This window comes from Lepus europaeus, chromosome 6 (genome assembly GCF_033115175.1).
Source record: "Lepus europaeus isolate LE1 chromosome 6, mLepTim1.pri, whole genome shotgun sequence".
NCBI classification, from domain to species: Eukaryota; Metazoa; Chordata; class Mammalia; order Lagomorpha; family Leporidae; genus Lepus; species Lepus europaeus.
The window spans coordinates 34,803,595-34,810,046 of NC_084832.1; the positions used below are offsets into that span (position 1 = coordinate 34,803,595).

The window sequence follows — 6,452 nt, forward strand, 5'->3', positions numbered from 1 at the left end:
TTTAATTCTACCTTTAGGAGAAAATCGTGCCAAATGACAGTTCCATGGGCAATAAATTAATGCCTTAACTTTAACTGCACTCTAAATGTTGCTCCCAAATCTTTGTATGTATAGCCAGCTCCTCACAAAATCCCTCAATTTCCTGTCTTTCCAGAGCACTAAAGAATGTACTCATATCTGTATTAAGAGTTTCCTTCTTCTCGTCTACCTTAGGATGTGCTTTGGGTCTGGGCTAATCCTAATATAAGAACCAGGTTTCACCCTCCTCTAACCCCTCTGGAATCTCCACCATTAATCATCTTCTATTTTCCTATATTTTAGACTCTCTTTCTGATCATTCTTTCTCTTCCTACAAATATGCTCCCCTCTAAATTTCTCTTGGCCCTATGTCTCCCCAAAATATAACTAGTGCCTCACTATCACTCCAAAATCAGGATCCTTAACAAGTGTTGTGTATTTCTTACCTCAATTTTCTGACTTGTATTTGCTTCTCACTCACCTGCAATTTGATTTCTATCCCTATGACTCCAGAAACTGCATCCAGCAAGTAGACTATATCCTAAAGCATCATCACCTTAAATATAAACAATTTTAAAAGGGAAAAACTACATCTTCATTTTTATGTTTACCCTCAGCACCTGTAGTATCTAGAGATATATTCACTGAGCAATAAGTGTTTATTGGATGAATAAATGAATAAGTAGGTTGGCATATGTAATCCACCCAAGTTCTAAGAAATATCTTAATTTCTAAAAAAAAAGTTTAAAATTGAGTTTTAAGTTTAAAACAAAATTGACTTCAAAAGCAAGTTAATTATCAAAATTCATGCTTTCATAAAGTTAGCCTTGTTAAATTTCAGATGTAAAACTTATGACTAAATTAGGTATAATTGTATTTAATAAAATTTTTCAGTTTTTATCATGGCTTTTTTTTATTTTGACAGGTAGAGTTATAGACAGTGAGAGAAACAGAGAGACAAAGAGAAAGGTCTTCCATCTGTTGGTTCACCCCAAAAATGGCCGCTACAGCCAGAGCTACGCCCATCCGAAGCCAGGAGCCAGGTGCTTCCTCCTGGTCTCCCATGCGAGTGCAAGGCCCAAGCACTTGAGCTATCCACCACTGCCTTCCCGGACCACAGCAGAGAGCTGGACTGGAAGAGGAGCAACCTGGACGGCGCCCATATGGGATGCTGGTGCCACAGGCGGAGGATTAGCCAAGTGAGTCAAGGTGCCGGCCCCTGTATCATGTTTTAAAATCTGTAATTAATCTTGGACGTCTAGGCATAAGCTGGCTGTCCATGACAAATATATATGGTGCTTTATGTTTTGCAAAGCACTGTTCTCCCAGATGCTATACTATTTGATCCTCAGAACTTATCCTATTCACATTATTACCCCAATTTTAAAAGATAAGGAAATTAATATTGAGAGATGTTTTTAATTTTTCCAAGAACAAGAACCAAAATCTATATATATTCTCTTATATCTCCTCTGTACTCATATTAAAAAGTATAATTGTAAACATTTATATCCATAATACTTTTTCTATCAATGCTGAATTCTATATTTCAATATAGTTTTAATTTGAATTATAACAGACATAATAATATAAAGTTTAAAATACTGCAATGGTTAACCTGAGTGTGACACAGAGACAGGAAGTAGCCATATGTTGTAGAGAAAATGAGATCTTCAAACTTGATGCAGCAGGGTTGCCACACACCTTCCATTATAAAAATAAAACAAACAAAAAAGCAGTATCTGCAGAGCATATACAATAAAATGGGGTGTGCCAGGTCTCTAATATCTAAATCCGGTCTTAGTCCTTTTGTGTAACCAATCTATTCAGAGCATGTTTTGTGATTGATCATTCTCTTCTTGAAGTCTCTTAGTATGGTCTCCCTCTGAGTTTCTTCCTGGTGTGTGGCCACGCTGAGAAAATTTTCAATCGTCTTCTCTTCCTCTCCAATTCCTTAAATGTGCATGTTGTCCCCCAGATTTTGAACTCTGCCTTCACCCCTTCTTGCTTTAACAGGAAGATGTTAGCCTATCTGATGTCTGTTGTATCTGCGTCTGTATTTTCACTTTGCGTCTCCTTCCTCGATGTTATGTCTTCATTCACAGTTGCCTTCTGAACATCACCATGCAGCTCCTCCACAAGCATCTCCCATTCATCATGACTCCAGCTCCATTTGTCCTCTTCTTTGCATGCAAATACATACTTGCCCCCCACACCTTATTTGCACACACACAACACACATACAAATTGGATCTTGATTCATAATTTCTTTTCTCAGTAAACACTGCAACCAAGCCCCATTCCAATCTCCAAGGCAGAATCCAAAAGTCACCTCATATGATTCCCTCATTAAGCCACGCAGGACATGAGACTCAAGCCTTTCATCTTGATATCTCAAATCCATTGCTCTCTCTTCCTGTGACAGTATGAAGTGCTCCATCATCTTCCACTTCCCTTATAAATCACACCCTACAAATGACCAACAATTCTGCCAATGTTACCTCTTGAAGGCCCCTAAATTCATTATGCTCCTTGCAGGCCTCCATGCCTTATCTATGTTGATCTTTAGTCTGAAATGTTTTCTGTATTCTTTGTCAGAATCAATTCTCATCTGTCAAAACTTCATACAGGGCTTATCTCCTCCAGAAAAATTTCCCTACCAGGCACCCACATGCATGCACTTACTTCTGGATCCCAGGCAGAGGTACATTGAACATGTTTATCTTGGTTCTTATCACAATGATTTTTATTTAATTTTTCCACCACAGAAACATTTTATTTAAGGAATACAAACTTCATGCATTTCTTAAGTACAACTTTAGGAATATAGTGATTCTTCCCACCATACCCGCCCTCCCACACACTTTCCCACCTTTCTTCCTCCACCCTCTCCCATTCCCAGTCCCATTCTCCACTAAGATCCATTTTTTATTAACATTATACACAAAAGAACAACTCTATACTAAGTAAAAAGTTCAACAGTTTGCACACACACACAAACTGTTCCTCAACAGTCGAGACAAGGGCTGTTCAAAGCCATTGCATCTTGAAGTTAATTTCACTTCTTTTTCTAGAAACTTAATTAACTTTAAAGAAGCACTCAAGAATGATACATCTTTTGCAAGTACTTACACTTAATTATAATACAACTCTTTGAGGACAGAAATCCTGCATGGGAAGTTAGTGCACAGTGATGCTTTTTGTTAATTTAACAATTAACACTCTTATGTATGATGTCAGTGATCACCCAAGGCTGTAGACATGAGCTGCCTAGGCTATGGAAGCCTTTTGAATCCACAAATTACATTAGTATTTAGACAATGCCATAAGCAAAGTGGAAGTTGTCTCCTCCCTTCAGAGAAAAGTACCTCCTTCTTTGATGACCATTTCTTTCCACTGGGTTCTCACCCACTGAGGTCCTCCATGTAGGACATTTTTTGCCACAGTGTCTTGGCTTTCCATGCCGGAAATGCTCTCATGGACTTTTCAGCCAGACCAGAATGCCATAATGGCTGATTCTGAGGGTCAGAGTGCTACCTAAATTGATTGTCACTCTATGAAGTCTGCTGTGTGGACTGCTTCCCATGTGGGAGAATTCACTTCTTTTTAATTCTATATATTATTATTACCAGACCATTAATACTATCCATATGGTCACTTAAACACTTCAGATAATATTTTTACCACCCAGCTTAAGGGGATTTGAAGTCCTATAGCAAGTTTTTAAACCATACCCTTAGAAGTAAGTCCATAGGAATGTATGCAGAACTATACAGCTTTACAATTACAAACTTCATACACTTCATAATTACAACTTGAGGAACAACCACATTGCTTTTTTAAAAAAATTAAATACGATACACGGTTCTATTCAATAAAATAGGGAAAAAAGGAAGAAATTACACAATCACCTAAATTTCCCTGGGTAGAAATTATCAGAATTGCAGAAGCAGGTAGCAGGTGGTAATTGTGGGTGAAAATCACATACTGCTTTGAAGTGTGCACTGACCAGAGAATTTCTGAAGTCTTGCTGATAAATATCCTATAATTCTAAGATAATATCACATTTTAACCTACTTAATGAATTTTAATCTAGGGCTTTGTAGAATACTTATTCTTTTTAAACTTTTATTTATTTGTTTTTATTTTGTTTGAAAATCAGATACACAGAGACAGACAGAGATCTTCCATGTGCTGCTTTACTCCACAAATGCCCACTACAGCTGGGCCAGTCCTAAGCCAGGAGCTCAGAATACTATCTGGGTCATGCACTCAGGTGACAGGGACCTAGCTACTTGAGCCATCACCTCCTGCCTCCCAGGATATGCATTAGCAAGAAACTGGAATTGGGAGCATAGCTATGACTCAAAGCCAGTCACTGTGATGTGAGAAGCTGGCATCGTAAGTAGCATCTCAGCTAAAAATGCCCACCTCATGTAGAATACTTCCTTAAAAATGAAAATTTTAGACAAATTCAAACCATTGTTACACCTCCCCTTGAAATTTTCTTGTAGCATGTAGAAAGAAACAGTTATACACATGGTATCCATAGAGACATTTGTTTTGAATATATATCAACTTACCCTGGTATTTCATTCAGTATAAGCTAAGTATGCTGATGTAACAAACAGGGCTTAAAATTTTAAAAGTTAATATATAGCCCAATGTAGGTCAGATGGGTTTTCTGGGAGCCCCTCCCAGCTATGATTCAATGTTTCTTACATTTTAAACACATGGTCTCTCTAGTCACCACAAGAAGAAACTATAACATGCAGGATTTTCAGGGAAATTTATGAAAAGGCCTAAGGGAACATGTGTCCCATGTGGTTACCATGTGACCTCAACAGAATCACATGGTCTGGCCTAACTACAGCAGAAGCTGGAAAATAAAGTCTCCCTGAGGTCCCAGAATGAGATTGGGAAACATCTAACCATCTGTTGTACACATTTTTAATTTTCATAATTGTTCCCATACATTGAATTGTCAAAATCAGTTCCTGGCACTCATTTTATGAGGAGGATTGCATGAAGTCAACATAAGAAATGACACTAAAAGACTAAAAGCTTGAGCATAATCGAAAATTATCAGTAACTCACTGGTTTCTTCTGTATTTCTAGTATATTCATCGTGTTTGATAATAAGTACTAAAAATCAATATATAACACCTTAGTAACATAGTAAAGTGTCTAAATTTTTTAAATTGCCATTTTCTGGCATTAATAGATATCTTCAATAAATACATTAATGGCTACCTGCAAATTATGAATCAGTAACAGAACAGAAAGTGTTTTCTGACATACTGGTGCCTCAATAATGTATCTCATTAGAAAGAATCTTTTTACACACTTCTTAATATAACCAAAAACACCAATTTTTTCATGCCAATAACTGGTCATTTATCTAGAGGTCAGTGCTGCTTGTGTTACCCATATTGGCCCATGTTGGCTGATGAAGTGCCATAAAACAGTTTAGTTATCAGTGATAAAAATATTACAGATTTGGACTATAATTTAATAATAAGTTTGCCTTTTAAGTCAAGTGTTAAAGAAGCAATTTCATTTTCTTTTACTATACCAAGGAAATGAACTGATGTCCTCAAACATGACTCCAGGCAAAAGATGTTAATGGTTCTTCTATTCTCAGATTAGAAGAAAGTAAAGGGCCACATGAATACCATATGAGATCAACCAGTCATTTCCTGAGACTCTGGTTGAGATTCGTAAATAATAAAATGGGAAAGACTGTATTTTTTCACTTATTTGCTATGATAGGGATATTTGTATAATAAGATGTTTTGCATTGATCTACATCCTCTAAGAGGCTACTTCCTACTGAAAGGTGTACAGGTTATCATTGTCCTGCATGCCACTCACTGAAAATTGACTCTTTTATGTACTGTTCATTCATTCATTCATTCCTGACTGCTGAGATACATATTCTGTACATCCTAAACAGAGCTAGAAATTGTACATTGCTTCTTAACATCTTATATTGCTATACCCTTCAGAAGTTATCAAAATTTATAATTTAAACTACTACAGAATCAATATATATTCATACTCTGTTCTTCAGATGATTGCTTACTTGTTTCATTGAAAGCAATGGTGATAATAGCAAATAATTTAATAGCCCTTTGTGTTATGTAATTATTCCTGTTTTATAAATGAAGAAACTGATGAACAAAGCAGTTAAGTAGTTTGTCCAAAGCTAAAATGATAGCATTGACATTTGGAAGTCTGACTCCAGGGTCTATACTTTAACCTCCATGCTGTTCTGCTTCTTTATGTATCATAATATGTTATTGTGTTTTAAGAAAAACATTATTTCTTTGTTTCCAAGTCAAAATCCCAATCATCATTCCCAATAAATTCAAATTATTTTTGTGTAAAAATCTACCTACCCTCACCCCTTCTTGCCAATGCTCTAGTTTTAC

At 36.5% G+C, this 6,452-nt stretch overlaps 1 pseudogene; it reads right to left on the reverse strand.

Moving 5' to 3' along the window:
- LOC133762060 (thyroid transcription factor 1-associated protein 26-like) overlaps window positions 1-2,163 on the reverse strand; it is a 77,144-nt pseudogene extending 74,981 nt beyond the window's left edge.
- Window positions 2,164-6,452: the final 4,289 nt, after the last annotated feature.